The sequence below is a fragment of the Hyla sarda genome, chromosome 5 (assembly GCF_029499605.1).
Source record: "Hyla sarda isolate aHylSar1 chromosome 5, aHylSar1.hap1, whole genome shotgun sequence".
In the NCBI taxonomy this organism is placed as follows: Eukaryota; Metazoa; Chordata; class Amphibia; order Anura; family Hylidae; genus Hyla; species Hyla sarda.
In genome coordinates this window covers 44,720,852-44,736,763 of record NC_079193.1, presented here as the reverse complement: position 1 = coordinate 44,736,763, position 15,912 = coordinate 44,720,852, and the positions used below count along the sequence as shown (strand labels likewise).

The window sequence follows — 15,912 nt, the reverse complement described above, 5'->3', positions numbered from 1 at the left end:
CATGCTAGGATGAATACAATTCCTGAAATAACACATCCTACACCCAGCATTAATCTTCACATACCCGAAGTAGACTATACCTAATGTGCTGTAAGAGTAGCCCCGACCAACTAGTGACTACTAGAGGTGGTAACCATACCTTGGAAACTGTGGTAGTAACGTCCATCTGTAAAGTAGCGACCTGAGAATGATAACATGCCCTACCAAATATACTAACTGAACTATACCTATTACCATCCCTACTTTTGACATTACTTCAAATGGACACGGAAAGGCTAACTTCATGGCAGGTCTGACAAGCACCAATCCCCTGCTATTTAAGAGGCAAAAACCAAACTGACAGGTAAATGACAAGAAATACCTATCTACCTGATAGACCGTGTGGGTCATGTCACCTGACAAGGTTCACGAAGGCACCTTACCTGACTGAGACTGTAACAACAGACATACCTAACTAGCCAATGTACTGACCCAACTGGACTTGGGAGTGATGACCCATTGCAGATGACAGGTCCCTGCGTGAGCAACAAACCTGCAGACGTGACCAGTGTTTAGGTGAACCATCATGCCTGTAGACCTGACAGGTCTTTGAGACACCGTCATGCCTGAACCCGTCGCAGGTCCCCGCAAAACCATCAAGCCTGTAGACATGACAGGTCTTTGTGAAATCATCGTGCCTGTAAGCGTAACAGGTCTTTGTAAACCATTTTTTTTTCAAATACGTAAGTGTGAAATGCCATAGTGAGATTGTATGCGATCTGAAACATGTCATATTATCTCCACACCACATCAAAATCTATTGCTCTGAAATGAGCAGCAATCATGATTCAATCTCCGATCCTAAAGAAATGAGTCATGTAACTGTGTATTAAATACACAATATATCTGCAACTAAATGCCGGCCCTCCTTAAAAGAGAACGTGCAACTATGCCGGATAGCTGAATATGTCTACTATAAGTGACTGATAACGTGGTCGTGAAATACCACGGAGGAGGCTGTATCTGTCCTGAGAACATCAGGTCATGACAATAAACCACAATGTAATTGCTCTGAAAATTTGTCGGTAGCAACCGACATTAACCCCTTAACCTCTTAAGGACGCAGGGCGTATGGATACGCCCTGCATTCCGAGTCCTTAAGGACGCAGGGCGTATCCATACGCCCGTGGGAATTCCGGTCCCCACCGCTAGCCGGTTGGGGACCGGAACCGGATGCCTGCTGAAATCGTTCAGCAGGCATCCCGGCATATCGCCCAGGGGGGTCATTATGCCCCCCCATGTCGGCGATCGCCGCAGATTGCTGGACAATTCAGTCCAGCGATCTGCGGCGATTCCGGGTCAATCGGGTCTCCAATGACCCGGTTACCCGGAATTACTGGCTGTTCGGGGCCGTCTCTGACGGCCCCGAACAGCCAGAGCCTGCAGGGGTGAGGTGGCACTGGTGCCACCTCACGATCGCCCTGATTCGTCGGCCGGATTACCGGTCGACCAATAAGGGCGCCTGCTGCAGGTGTCACTCCCGCACCCGCTCCGCCCCTCTTCCGGAGGGCGACCCCGGGTGCTGGGGACCCCGATCCCCGGCGTCCATGTTGGGATCGGGGCCCCAGGAGCGATGGCGGCGGCGAGGGACTTTCCTGCGATGAAGCAGCAGCAGGAGGTGAGTGACAGCCTCCTTCTGTTGCTTAGCAACAGCTCCCAGCATGCAAAAAGGGCATGCTGGGAGCTGTAGTTATGCAACAGCAGGAGACAGACCACCACAACTCCCAGCATTCCCTTATGGGCATGCTGGGACTTATGGTTTTGCAACAGCTGGAGGCACATTTTTTCTATGGAAAAGTGTACCTTCAGCTGTTGTATAACTACAACTCCCAGCTTGCACAAACAGCTAACGTGCATACTGGGAGTTGTAGTGGTGCATCTGCTGGTTGCATAACTACAACTCCCAGCATGCCCGTTGGCTGTCGGTGACTGCTGAGAGTTGTAGTTTTGCAACAGCTGAAGGCACACTGGTTGTGAAACTTAGAGTTTTTTTTTTTATCTAACTCAGTGTTTCACGACCGGTGTGCCTCCAGCTGTTGCAAACTTCAACTCCCAGCAGTCACCTTACACCATGCACCATACATGCTGGGAGTTGTAGTTTTGCAACAGCTGGAGGCACACTGGTTTTGAAACACTGAGTAAGGTCACAAACTCCGTGATACATAACCAGTGTGCCTACAGCTGTTGCAAAACTAAAACTCTCAGCATGTACAGTCTGTCAGCGCATGCTGGGAGTTGTAGTTTTGCAACAGCTGGATGTCCCCCCCAATGTGAATGTACAGGGTACACTCACATGGGCGGAGGCTTACAGTAAGTATCTGGCTGCAAGTTTGAGCTGCAGCAAATTTTCTGCAACAGCTCAAACTGCCAGCGAGAAACTACTGTGAACCCCCGCCCATGCGACTGTACCCTAAAAACACTACATACACTACACTAACACAAAAAATAAAATAAAAAGTAAAAAACACTACATATACACATACCCCTACACAGCCCCCCTCCCCTCCCCAATAAAAATTAAAAACGTCTGGTACGCCACGGTTTCCAAAACGGAGCCTCCAGCTGTTGCAAAACAACAACTCCCAGTATTGTCGGACAGCCGTTGACTGTCCAGGCATGCTGGGAGTTTTACAACAGCTGGAGGCACCCTGTTTGGGAATCACTGGCGTAGAATACCCCTATGTCCACCCCTATGCAATCCCTAATTCAGGCCTCAAATGCGCATGGCGCTCTCACTTTGGAGCCCTGTCGTATTTCAAGGCAACAGTTAAGAGTCACATATGGGGTATCGCCGTACTCGGGAGAAATTGGGCTTCAAATTTTGGGGGGTATTTTCTGCTTTTACCCTTTTTAAAAATGTAAAGTTTTTGGCAAAAGAAGCATTTTAGGTAAATTTTTTATATTTTTTTTTACATATGCAATAGTCGTGAAACGCCTGTGGGGTATTAAGGTTCACTTAACCCCTTGTTACATTCCCCGAGGGCTCTAGTTTCCAAAATGGTATGCCATGTGTTTTTTTTTTTGCGGTCCTGGCACCATAGGGGCTTCCTAAATGCGGCATGCCCCCAGAGCAAAATTTGCTTTCAAAAAGCCAAATGTGACTCCTTCTCTTCTGAGACCTGTAGTGCGCCAACAGAGCACTTTTCCCCCCCATATGGGGTGTTTTATGAATCGGGAGAAATTGGGCTTCAAATTTTGGGGGGTATTTTCTGCATTAACCCTTTGTATAAATGTAGATTTTTTGGGAAACCAAGCATTTTAGGTAAATTTTTTTTTTTTTTACATATGCAAGAGTCGTGAAACACCTGTAGGGTATTAAGGTTCACTTTACCCCTTGTTACGTTCCCCGAGGGGTCTAGTTTCCAAAATGGTATGCCATGTGTTTTTTTTTTTGCTGTCCTGGCACCATAGGGGCTTCCTAAATGCGGCATGCCCCCAGAGCAAAATTTGCTTCAAAAAAGCCAAATGTGAATCCTTCTCTTCTGAGACCTGTAGTGCGCCAGCAGAGCACTTTTCACCCCCATATGGGGTGTTTTATGAATCGGGAGAAATTGGGCTTCAAATTTTGGGGGGTATTTTCTGCATTAACCCTTTGTATAAATGTAGATTTTTTGGGAAACCAAGCATTTTAGGTAAATTTTTTTTTTTTTTACATATGCAAGAGTCGTGAAACACCTGTAGGGTATTAAGGTTCACTTTACCCCTTGTTACGTTCCCCGAGGGGTCTAGTTTCCAAAATGGTATGCCATGTGGTTTTTTTTTTGCTGTCCTGGCACCATAGGGGCTTCCTAAATGCGGCATGCCCCCAGAGCAAAATTTGCTTCAAAAAAGCCAAATGTGAATCCTTCTCTTCTGAGACCTGTAGTGCGCCAGCAGAGCACTTTTCACCCCCATATGGGGTGTTTTCTGAATCGGGAGAAATTGGGCTTCAAATTTTGGGGGGCATTTTCTGCTATTACCCTTTTAAAAAATTTAAAACTTTAGGGAAACCAAGCATTTTAGGTAAAAAAAAATTTTTTTTTTTTACATATGCAAAAGTTGTGAATCACCTGTGGGGTATTAAGGTTCACATTACCCCTTGTTACGTTCCCCGAGGGGTCTAGTTTCCAAAATGGTATGCCATGTGTTTTTTTTTTGCTGTTCTGGCACCATAGGGGCTTCCTAAAGGTGACATGCCCCCCAAAAACCATTTGACGCTCTTTCCCTTCTGAGCCCTCTACTGCGCCCGCCGAACACTTTACATAGACATATGAGGTATGTGCTTACTCGAGAGGAATTGGGTTTGAAATACAAATAAAAATTTTCTCCTTTTTACCCCTTGCAAAAATTAAAAAATTGGGTCTACAAGAACATGCGAGTGTAAAAAATGAAGATTGTGAATTTTCTCCTTCACTTTGCTGCTATTCCTGTGAAACCTGTAAAGGGTTAAAACGCTTACTGAAGGTCATTTTGAATACTTTTGGGGGTGCAGTTTTTATAATGGGGTCATTTATGGGGTATTTCTAATATGAAGACCCTTCAAATCCACTTCAAACCTGAACTGGTCCCTGAAAAAAAGCGAGTTTCAAAATTTTGTGAAAAATTGGAAAATTGCTGCTGAACTTTGAAGCCCTCTGGTGTCTTCCAAAAGTAAAAACTCATCAATTTTATGATGCAAATATAAAATAGACATATTGTATATGTGAATAAAAAAATTTTTTTGGAATATCCATTTTCCTTACAAGCAGAGAGCTTCAAAGTTAGAAAAATGCAAAATTTTCACATTTTTCATCACATTTTGGGATTTTTCACCAAGAAAGGATGCAAGTTACCAAAAAATGTTACCACTAAGTTAAAGTAGAATATGTCACGAAAAAACAATCTTGGAATCAGAATGATAACTAAAAGCATTCCAGAGTTATTAATGTTTAAAGTGACAGTGGTCAGATTTGCAAAAAATGGCCGAGTCCTTAAGGTGAAAAAGGGCTCAGTCCTTAAGGGGTTAAGCTGAAGGAGTCAGGCAAATAGGGCAACATCCTAAGAAAGCTGTATAAGCTTTCTGTATAAACACTATGCACGAATATGCAGTATGAAAGCTATGAGCATGAGTACAGTAAAGCTACGGGAGCATATGTGTAGTGTAGACTCTAAGGATGGAAATGCAGAAAACTATTACCCAATGTGCAGTACAACAAAGTAAAGCTATGAACGTAACCAGACTACCAGACTATGAGCGTAACGTGCAACTATGCCGGATAGTTAAATCTGTGTACTATAACGAAATGATAACGTAATCGAGAAATACAACAGACGAGGTTGTATATGACCTGAAAACGTGTCAGGTCATAAAAAATACAAAATTGCTCTGAAAACGAGTCAGTAGAAACCGACATTACCCCTTAACCTGAAGAGGAGTCAGGCAACAGGGTAACATTGTGAGTATTCCTGAAATTGGTTGCTCTGAATTTTTTAATTTTTTTTATTGGAGTGCCGGAACTGTTGTGACGTTAGTGATATAGCCCATACCAGATTGTATACCGTGCCCTACTCCGAGAGGTATACCAACCAATAGCATGACCGGGATAACGCACCTACACTCTCAGTGCCGAAAGCCGGACGCGGCCTGCACCACTGCCTTCTGACCTTTGAACCAACTAAACCAAAAATATACTTTTTTTGTTTTTGTTTTTTGTTCTGAGGACGTGTCAGTAACAATAAACCACTAATCTTACCCGGACTGCTCTGTCAGTAACCAGTCCAAGACGTGCGTTGCTCTGAAGACGTGTCAGCAACAACATAAATAACCGTAACTAGACTGCTCAGAAGACGTGTCAGTAGACAGCCGTGAGTTGTGCGTTTGCTCTGAGGACGTGTCAGTAACAATATGACTATAAATTTCAATGTAAAACCGCTCAGGAGAGAAGTTTGGAACTGACCAGTGAGTTGCTCTGAAGATGTGTCAGTAACAACATGGTCCTATCAATCGGTACTAGACAGCTCTGAAGACGAGTCAGTAGACAGTCAGATAACACGCATTGCCCTGAAGACGTGTCAGTAACAAGCTTGTATTCTATAAGTAAGTAGACTGCTCTGAAGACAAGTCAGTAGTCAGCCGCTGTGGCACCTTGTTCTGAAGATGAGTCAGTAACAAGCGATCATGCCCTGAACCCCCAGACTGCTCTGAAGATGAGTCAGTAACAATATATCCGGCCAGTGATCCCACCTCTTTTTTTTTTTAACTTTAGCAACTGCTACCAAATTGCAGTGCTGAGTTCAGGCCAGGTGCTACCTATCCTGAACCCCCCCCCCCCCACCCAATGCCATACACATTTAAGGAAAATAAAACAATTAAAACCCACCTTTCGTATATCCAAAGGACAGCCGGTGTAGACGCGGGAAACTAACAGTAACGTTTACAATGTGACCAGGCGACAGCCTAATGCTTGCCTCAAACCCCTTAGACCCCTAAAACCTTGTTACTTAGAGAAGGCGTCAGTGGGGTTACCCGTGAGAACTGAGCCCCAACCTGCTTCCCAGGGGTCCCTGAGCACGAAGGGTTAACGGACTCTGAAACATGTAACCATCAGTTTAATTATGGCAGTGCTCTGAGGACATAACATCAGTACTGCCTGTGACTGCAGCCTGGAGCACATGGACAAAAAAGGAGTTAATCGGGCTGAATGAGAGTAACTTATACTGTTTATGTGTTTGAGATATTGGACATGTACACTGTTGTTATGGGGTCCTGCAGAGGTCGCCACCATAAGCATGTGCATAGGAGAACAACTTGTCATTTCAGCGCTGCATCCATACAACACCACTCACTGCAGCTGCCTGGCACCTCAGTAAGTAATGATGCACAGCGCTGCCTGAGCCTCAACCCAGCTCAGCGTGAGCCGCAGCGTGAGGTTCCTAACCCCTCCCCTGAAGCCACGCCCCCCGCAGAGGAAACCGGACGCATCGTCCAGCCTCCCTAGCCAGGAGCGCGACCGTCGGGTGTGCACAAGCGCTGAGCGGCATCTCCGCTTCACCACCATGCTACGCCGGCAGCTCCTGACCTGCTGGTGCGATACGCAGGGAGTCGGAGAACGCCACACCCACGCAAGACACACCGGACCACCCGGGGCCCCGTAACCAGTAAGTGCGTGCCCGGAGCCCGCCCCTGTGGCAACACGTGGGTGTCTCCCTGCTGCCGCACCCAACCGGAGGTCTCGGCAGCAGGGGAGACCATGAGCACCGGGGTGAGGCACACAAGGAAAAGGACATGTGGGCATAACATAGCATGCTGTGGCAGGGACCCCCAGGTTTAGGCAGCTGGCGCAGCGGCCAGTGCGAATACAGACAAGCGGTGCCAGGGCCGAAATGGCGCTTACCTGACTAATCGCCGAAGCAGACTGTAACTGTACACACGGAGAAAATACACGTGGAACACACCGGGGAACGTAAGGACTCACTGCAGTGCAAACACTGCACAACACCACATACGCCCTGATTGAGGTGAGAGGGGGGAATTTATAGGAGACCGCGCCTCCCACAAATATAGCCCAAGGGCTTTAACACATGACATAACATGCCTGAAACCAACCTACGGTTCTGGAGCTGTTCACACCCTATGCCCCTGGCAGCAGGTAGGGTGAAACCCTGAAAAATAAAACAAAGAACGTGGCGAACCCTCCTACGGGCCCCCACCAGTAAGGGCCCGCCCTACACAACATCACACAAATCCAAACACATACATGAAAAATACGAGACCATTTGCAGAGCACTGCACTATACTGTTATACAGTACATGTTATATTGCAACGATACCCTTTGCAGAGCATTACACTGTACCGTATACTGCAAGGGCACCGTATACCCCGCAGAGCACTGCAGCACACAGCAAAAGTTATATTGAAATGACTCTCTGCAGAGCATTGCACCACACTGTATACAGCAAACGTTATATTGAAACAACCCTCCACAGAGCATTGCACTATACTTCAGATTAACGATAGCAGACAAGCTGACAGGACCGCCTAATGAGCGGCCGTGCAGAGAACTGGGCACCTTCCGCAACCTGTCCCAAGGGCATAGATAATTGTAGCTGTGCGGGTGGCGGGCGGTCAACATGCCGCCATGAGGCAGCTAGCGGGCTGCGCGAGATGCTGAGGCCGCGCCACCCCCAGCACCGATTTAACTCACCTGCTTGCCGCTCCTGGACCCCACTACTGCTGCGGGAAGAGCCAGCGAGCACCATACCTGCCCTATATTACCTTATAATCAGAGTGAGACACAGTATCCCCAGATAAGACAGCCAGCGGAGCTGCCAGGGATGCCGCACCTGCACCCCCCCCCCCAAGCCAGACTCATGATCAGCGAGGCCTCGACACCGTGAGCAGCAGCTCTGAAGATTTTTGCGGAAGATTCAAACACCAGACACAGGAAGCAGAGATTCCACAAACGACACGTGTTCCGCCCCTGTAGGAGAGGGGGGAGTTATATACACACGCCCCCACCTGTTCCCAATAAGCCCCACCTGGAAGTGCAAGGAGCGATTAATTACTTCCGCCCCTCGCACAAATACAGCCCTGATGGCTTTATACACGTTACAAACAAAACAATCTCAGAAAATCATGTCGCTCAGCATGTCAGAGTTATTACCACTGAAATTTGAAAAATTAGGCCCAGTCATTAAAGTTTAGGGGATAAGATGTCTGATCGTGGGGGGCCCCCTGCTGGAGACCCCTGCAAACTTGGCTGCTGCACCCCAAACATCAGGTGCGGCGCCCTAAAGGGGTTAAAAAGCTATCTTTGCAAAAACATCTCCAAATAGTTGCATGGCTTACTTTTTTCATGTGTGTAGAAAAAAATAGTTTTTGCGCAATGGGATAAAAAGTCCCAAAATTTGCACAATGAGTAAATAAGTAAATAAGAAAATTGTGTTGGGTGGAACTAAAATTTCAGGAGATGTGTACCTGCACAAAATGTATCAAATGCCATGCAACCATTTAATAAATCGGGCACACCTACACATTAGCAGCACACAGAATAAAGGTAGACACAATTGATTTACCTACACCTACGATGATAAATTACCCTGAAGTATATCGAAAATTATATTTAGAGTTTATTTCTGTTTCATTGTATCTGTCATAATGGAAAGTGAAAAAAAAAAAAAAATAAAATGTCATTTTCAATGTCATTCCCTAATACTGTGTTATCACCAGCACAATGGGAAGCGACGCTGTGGGGAAGGGGGGATGTAGATATAAACAGAGGTCAGTGGAGCACAATAAAAAATGTCCTTTTGTTATCAAACCTTATGACATAACAGGATTTTATTATTAGGTGAAATGCGTTGAAAACATTTGTACAATACATTCATATAGTCCTTCTTCACTCCCGTCTCCAAAGAAACCATATGATAAAGAGTGCCCAGTATGACAACCTGTATGTAGCAATTAAAAGCTTTATTTTTACAGAGAAACATATTTATCACTGCTTTACATTGGTAGAAATAATGCAAAGGTAAAATAAATACAAACACATGAACAACCAGGCAATCAGGAAAAAGGAGACATGTGCCTGACCATAAGAGCTTACAATCTAAATGCGAGTAATGACATAATAAGTGTTGTGTTGGCATGGGAAACAACACTGTGTTGACCGGCCAGTTAATGAGGCATCAGAGATACAGTATAAATGTAGAGTGATGCAAGTGGAATGGAGATATTTGTGACTAGAGTTGAGCGAGCCTAGGAAGGGAAGGGGGGATGGGAGCGGCTCCCCGTACTTTGGAACATTGGCATGTTCAGCTGAAAATGCTGAGGCTGAGTACAGTTCCACCCAACAATGAAGGAGTTAAGTAGTGCTGCTGGGCAGCACTAGTTAACTCATTGGGGGAGGGGGTGTATACAATATAGAGCTAGCTATGTGGCTGAATAAAGTACACAGTGAGGATATAGTAAAGAGCATTCCACCCAGCAAAGTTTAGGGGGTAAGATGTCTGATCGTGGGGGGCCCAGCAAGGTGTTACAGTAAATCAGCAGATTAGCTAGATTACTGTGACAAAAGAGCTGCACCCTTTACTGCCGTTCGAGGCAAACTTGTGCAGACCTAACACTTGTTTGTCGTGCACTGAACTGAAAGTTTGCTCAACTCAATTTGTGACTGTAGTTATATCATATAGTCCTCTTTGAAGAAGTACATTTTCAGGACATACTTACAGTCGGGAATGTTAGGTGTAAGTCCAGAGTGGTGAGTTCTGAAGAATCGGTGCAGCACATGAGAAGCCCAGAACACTTGAGTGTTATAACTGTATCATCATTACTATTTATTTCAATTATGGGGGGAGATTTATCAAAACCTGTCCAGAGGAAAAGTTTCTGAGTTGCCCATAGCAACCAATCAGATCATTTCTTTCATTTTTCAGAGGCCTTTTCAAAACTGAAAGAAGCGATCTGATTGGTTGCTATGGGCAACTCAGGACCAGACTTCTCCAGCCAACTGTGATGATGTGATTGTGAAAACGCTTTTCCCTCATCTCCTGACTGTTGTCTATATGTCATGCTGACATCTATGTATCTGCTGGTGAAAGGTGAATATTCCCCATATATAGTTTATCTTTCACATGTAGGTGGCAAGCAGCATTACATTGAGTCTATCTAAGGCCGGGCTCACTTGGCAGATTTGTGCGGTATCTCTGCACGGAAAACAAGTACAGACATTTGGTACGTTTGCCCAATCCAGCGGGTGCTAGGACCGCTTGGAAATACACCCGCTCATAGACAACAATACATTCCTTGTGGTATCCATAGAGAGAATAGACAGGTCTACTCTTTCTGCGAACACCGGAATCAGAATTTCTGCGGCAGAAACATCTGGCACTGAAATTCTGCCATGTGAAGAGTGCAGTAGAATCCCATTGAAATCAATGGGCGGAATGTCCGTGTGGAATGTCCGTACAGAATATCTGCTGTGTGAACATACCAGAAGGAGGAAAGCCAAGCTAGGAGAGGCGAGGACATAAGTGCTAGGTTTCATCCCTACAACCCTTTCCCAACTTATGCATATCGATAGAGAACCCAGTACGTCCATACATTACCCCAGTGTTTTCAAAGCAAAACTACAACTTCCAGCAGCCTTTGGCTGTCCAGGCATGCTGGGAGTTGTAGTTTTGCAACAGCTGGAGGCACTCAGGTTTGGAAACACTGCATTACACATATAGACAATTGATTTCAATTGGAACTAATGTAATGCTTACTTTTCCATGTGACTAGGCAGGCTGTAAGCTATAAAAGGTATATAAAACCTAAAATGTATTAATAAAAAAATAAAAACAATATTCAAAATACATGAAATATTCAAAAAGCATGATTCCCTAGGAAGAAAGAATAAAAATACTATAGTTATTGATAAATATAACAGTGGAATAAGTTAAGATACTCACTGGAGGGATATTATTCCTGGCTGGTATCAGTCATTTACTCTCTTTCATATCACTCTGCAAAGCCTGCGAAAAAAGAGCAATTCAGTTAGTTTAGGCAACTTAGAAATTTCTTAATATAAATATTGTATCAGCGGGAATGCTGAATTTAAACAGAGCCATTTGATTCTGTTTATATGCTGAGGCTGCTGGGAGCTCCTGTGGTCGGTTTATATCACCTGGAAAAGATTGGTGCAAGTGTTCTTTTTTCTTGCAGTGAAGGAGGACTGGACACCCATTAAAATGAATAAATAATTATCAATTCATTTCAAGAAAAAAAGTAACAGACTGAAAGGGAAATATAAGAGAAAGGAAAGGGCCAGAAGAAGATGCTGAGGCTGTTGGGAGCCCTGGTGATCAATTTACATTACCTAAGAACATTAGTGTAAGTGCCCAAATTTCTTGAAAGGAAGTAGATACTGGACACTTGAAAGATAAGAGAAAATGGCAGAAGAACAGGAGAGAGTGAAGGAAAAAAAAAGGGGTTGGGTGGATAGTGGTGACAATTGGGGTAGTGTAAAGCCCCTTTCACACCGCCGCTGATGATAAATATGCTTACCTGTCCCCATTCCATAGTCATGTTGGCTCGTTATCTTCCTCGTTTGAGCGGCAGGCATGGTGCTCAGGCAGAGCTCAAGGAGCATGGTGAGGTCAGCACTGCTGCTTTTTTGCTGGGTCAGGCTGCGAGCAGGCTTGGGAAAGCAGCAGCGGTGACATCAGCATGCTCCTGAAACTCCGCCCATGTACCAAGCCTGCTGCCCGAACGAGAAAGATAATGGGCCAACAGGACTACTATTGGTGGAAGGTAAATATCATTATCATTAGTGTCACCCATACTACACACAGGTTAGTGCAGGTGAAACTTAAAAGGTGTTCCTTAAAAGGTTGTCTAACTGATCCTGCACCTCTAGAAAAGAATCTATGGCTTCTGCTAGGCATGTACAATTGTATGTTTGGCCAGGTACTTATTTAACAGTTGTTTAAACAAGAGTATACATTTAGTAAGATATAATTCAACATGAAACAGAAGTCTAATATAAAGTATGTGCATGCTTCTATGGTGAATTACACCTGTAAAGTTTCTAAACTTCTTTTGAAAGTCATCTGAGTAGCTATCGGTCTTTATATGAAAAAAAAAAAAAAAAAAAAAAGAAGAGCTTTACTTTGAATGTAAATTTGAGAAATTTTGGTAAACTTAAGGCCCAATCCATTTTCTATTTACTAAACAGAAAATATGGAATTACTTAAATGGCAGTTCGAAAAATACTAAAAAGTTTGGTTTGCATGTCTGCAATGGTACATTACAAATACCAAAATGTCATCTCAATAATGCCCTATGAGTCCTATATATATATATATATATATATATATATATATATGTATATAACTTTTTTTTTTTAAATCAACTGGTGCCACAAAGTTAAACAGATTTGTAAATTACTTCTATTAAAATATCTTAATCTTTCCAGTACATTTTTGGGTCTGTATACTACAGAGAAAATTATTTTCTTTTTGGAACACAGAGCTCTCTGCTGACATCACGAGCACAGTGCTCTCTGCTGACATCTCTGTCCATTTTAGGAATTGTCCAGAGTAGCATATGTTTGCTATGGGGATATTTTCCTACTCTGGACAGTTCTTGAAATGGACAGAGATGTCAGGAGAGAGCACTGCGGTCATGATGTCAGCAGACAGCTCTGTGTTCCAAAAAGAAAATAATTTCCTCTGTAGTATTCATCAGCTAATAAGTACTGAAAGGATTAAGATTTTTTTTTTAAAGAAGTAATTTACAAATCTGTGTAACTTTCTGGCACCAGTTGATTTCACAATATTTTTTTTCCATGGGAATACCCCTTTAATATATATATATATATATATATATATATATATATATATATATTTATTTATTTTAATCTTGGCCTGGGCTAGTCCAGCACAGCACAGCACAAATGACCAAGCCTTGTGCCTTGCTCCCATCACTCAATTTTCCTATGCAATGTGGATTCACACTAAAACGTTTTCACAGAAAATTTGCTCACATGTCTAATGGCCATACAGGGAAGGTCCAATCATGAAGAGACAGGCTCTAAAAGCTGCCAATTAAGAAAATCTCTAGTCCACTTTGAGAGGGTAAATCATCTTTAAGTATCTTGCTTTCAACTCCAAGAGGGAAAATCCTCTAGTCAGAAGTGGGGAATAGCTAAGCAAGGACCCTCCTGCTTAAACTTACAAAACTATATGTCAATCTGCTCAGCTCCTCCTGCTCTATACAATGTTGGCAGACTGGACTTTATTTTCAATATAACAGGTCCCCTTTAAAGTAAACATGTAGCAGAATTTCCCAACAACAATAATAGCTTTTAAACTAACTTATTTAATGTTGTAATCTTAGGAAAAAATAACTGGGTAGGATTGCCAGTAATCTAGCTAAATGTTATTTATTCTATACTCTTGGCACAGAGAAGGAGTAATGAGAACACCCAGAAGCTTCTTGTAATTCACTCTGTATAGAAAATACACATGAATCCAACTTTAACCCCTTAAGGACTTAGCCCTTTTTCACCTTAAGGACTCGGCTGTTTTTTGCAATTCTGACAACTGTCACTTTAAACATTAATAACTCTGGAATGCTTTTACTCATCATTCTGATTCCGAGATTGTTTTTTCGTGACATATTCTACTTTAACATAGTGGTAACATTTTATGGTAACTTGCATCCTTTGTTGGTGAAAAATCCCAAAATTTGAGGGCTTCAAAGTTCAGCAGCAATTTTCCAATTTTTCGCAAAATTTTCAAACTCGATATTTTTCAGGGACTAGTTCAGTTTTGAAGTGGATTTGAAGGGTCTTCATATTAGAAATACCCCATAAATGACCCCATTATAAAAACTGCACCCCTCAAAGTATTCAAAATGACATTCAGTCAGTGTTTTAACCCTTTAAATGTTTCACAGGAATAGCAGCAAAGTGAAGGAGAAAATTCACAATCTTCATTTTTTACACTCGAATGTTCTTGTAGACCCAATTTTTGGATTTTTGCAAGTGGTAAAAGGAGAAAATTTTACTTGTATTTGTAGTCCAATTTCTCTCGAGTAAGCACATACCTCATATGTCTATGTAAAGTGTTCGGCGGCCGCAGTAGAGGGCTCAGAAGGGAAGGAGCGACAAGGGGATTTTGGAGAGAACATTTTTCTGAAATGGTTCTTGGGGGGCATGTCACCTTTAGGAAGCCCCTAGGGTGTCAAAACAGCAAAAAAAAAACACATGGCATACCATTTTGGAAACTAGACCCCTCGGGAACGTAACAAGGGATAAAGTGAGCCTTAATACCCCACATTTGTTTCATGACTTTTGCAAATGTAACAAAAAAAAAAGATTTTTTTTTTACCTAAAATGCTTGTTTTCCCAAAAATTTTACATTTTTAAAAAGGGTAATAGCAGAACATACCCCCCAAAATTTGAAGCCCAATTTCTCCCGATTCATAAAACACCCCATATGGGGGTGAAAAGTGCTATGCTGGCGCACTACAGGTCTCAGAAGAGGAGTAGTCACATTTGGCTTTTTGGAAGCAAATTATGCTCTGGGGGCATGCCGCATTTAGGAAGCCCCTATGGTGCCAGAACAGCAAAAAAAAAACCCACATGGCATACTATTTTGGAAACTAGACGCCTTGGGGAACATAACAAGGGGTTAAGTGAACCTTTATACCCCACAGGTGTTTCACGACTTTTGCATATGTAAAAAAACAAATTTTTTTTTTACCTAAAATGCTTGTTTTCCCAAAAAATTTTCATTTTTAAAAAGGGTAAAAGCTGAAAATTTGTAACACAATTTCTCCCAAGTACGGCAATACCCCATATGTGACCCTAAACTGTTGCCTTGAAATACGACAGGGCTCCAAAGTGAGAGCGCCATGCCCATTTGAGGCCTAAATTAGGGACATAGGGGTATTCTACGCCAGTGATTCCCAAACAGGGCGCCTCCAGCTGTTGTAAAACTCCCAGCATGCCTGGACAGTCAGTGGCTGTCTGGTAATACTGGGAGTAGTTGTTTTGCAACAGCTGGAGGCTCCGTTTTGGAAACAGTGGCGTACCAGACGTTTTTCATTTTTATTGGGGAGGGGGGCTGTGTAGGGGTATGTGTATATGTAGTGTTTTTTACTTTTTATTTTATTTTGTGGTAGTGTAGTGCAGTGTAGTATTTTTAGGTTACAGTCGCAAGGGCGGGGGTTCACAGTAGTTTCTCGCTGGCAGTTTGAGCTGCGGCAGAAAATATGCCGCAGCTCAAACTTGCAGCCGGATACTTACTGTAAACCTCCGCCCATGTGAGTGTACCCTGTACGTTCACATTGGGGGGGGAACATCCAGATGTTGCAAAACTACAACTCCCAGCATGCGCTGATAGACTGTACATACTGAGAGTTTTCG

General features: G+C 43.4%; 1 protein-coding gene across 3 annotated transcripts in view; it reads right to left on the bottom strand.

Annotated features, from left to right (window-relative positions):
- Window positions 1-15,912, bottom strand: part of JCAD (junctional cadherin 5 associated) — a 148,405-nt gene that overhangs the window by 79,988 nt on the left and 52,505 nt on the right. For 2 of the 3 annotated variants that reach the window (XM_056519423.1, XM_056519424.1), the window contains exon 2: window positions 11,450-11,512. The exons of the other annotated variant lie outside the window; for it this stretch is intronic. The gene's annotated coding sequence lies outside the window, so the exon portion shown is untranslated. The remainder of the gene's footprint in view (window positions 1-11,449; window positions 11,513-15,912) is intronic. 3 annotated transcript variants of the gene reach the window in all.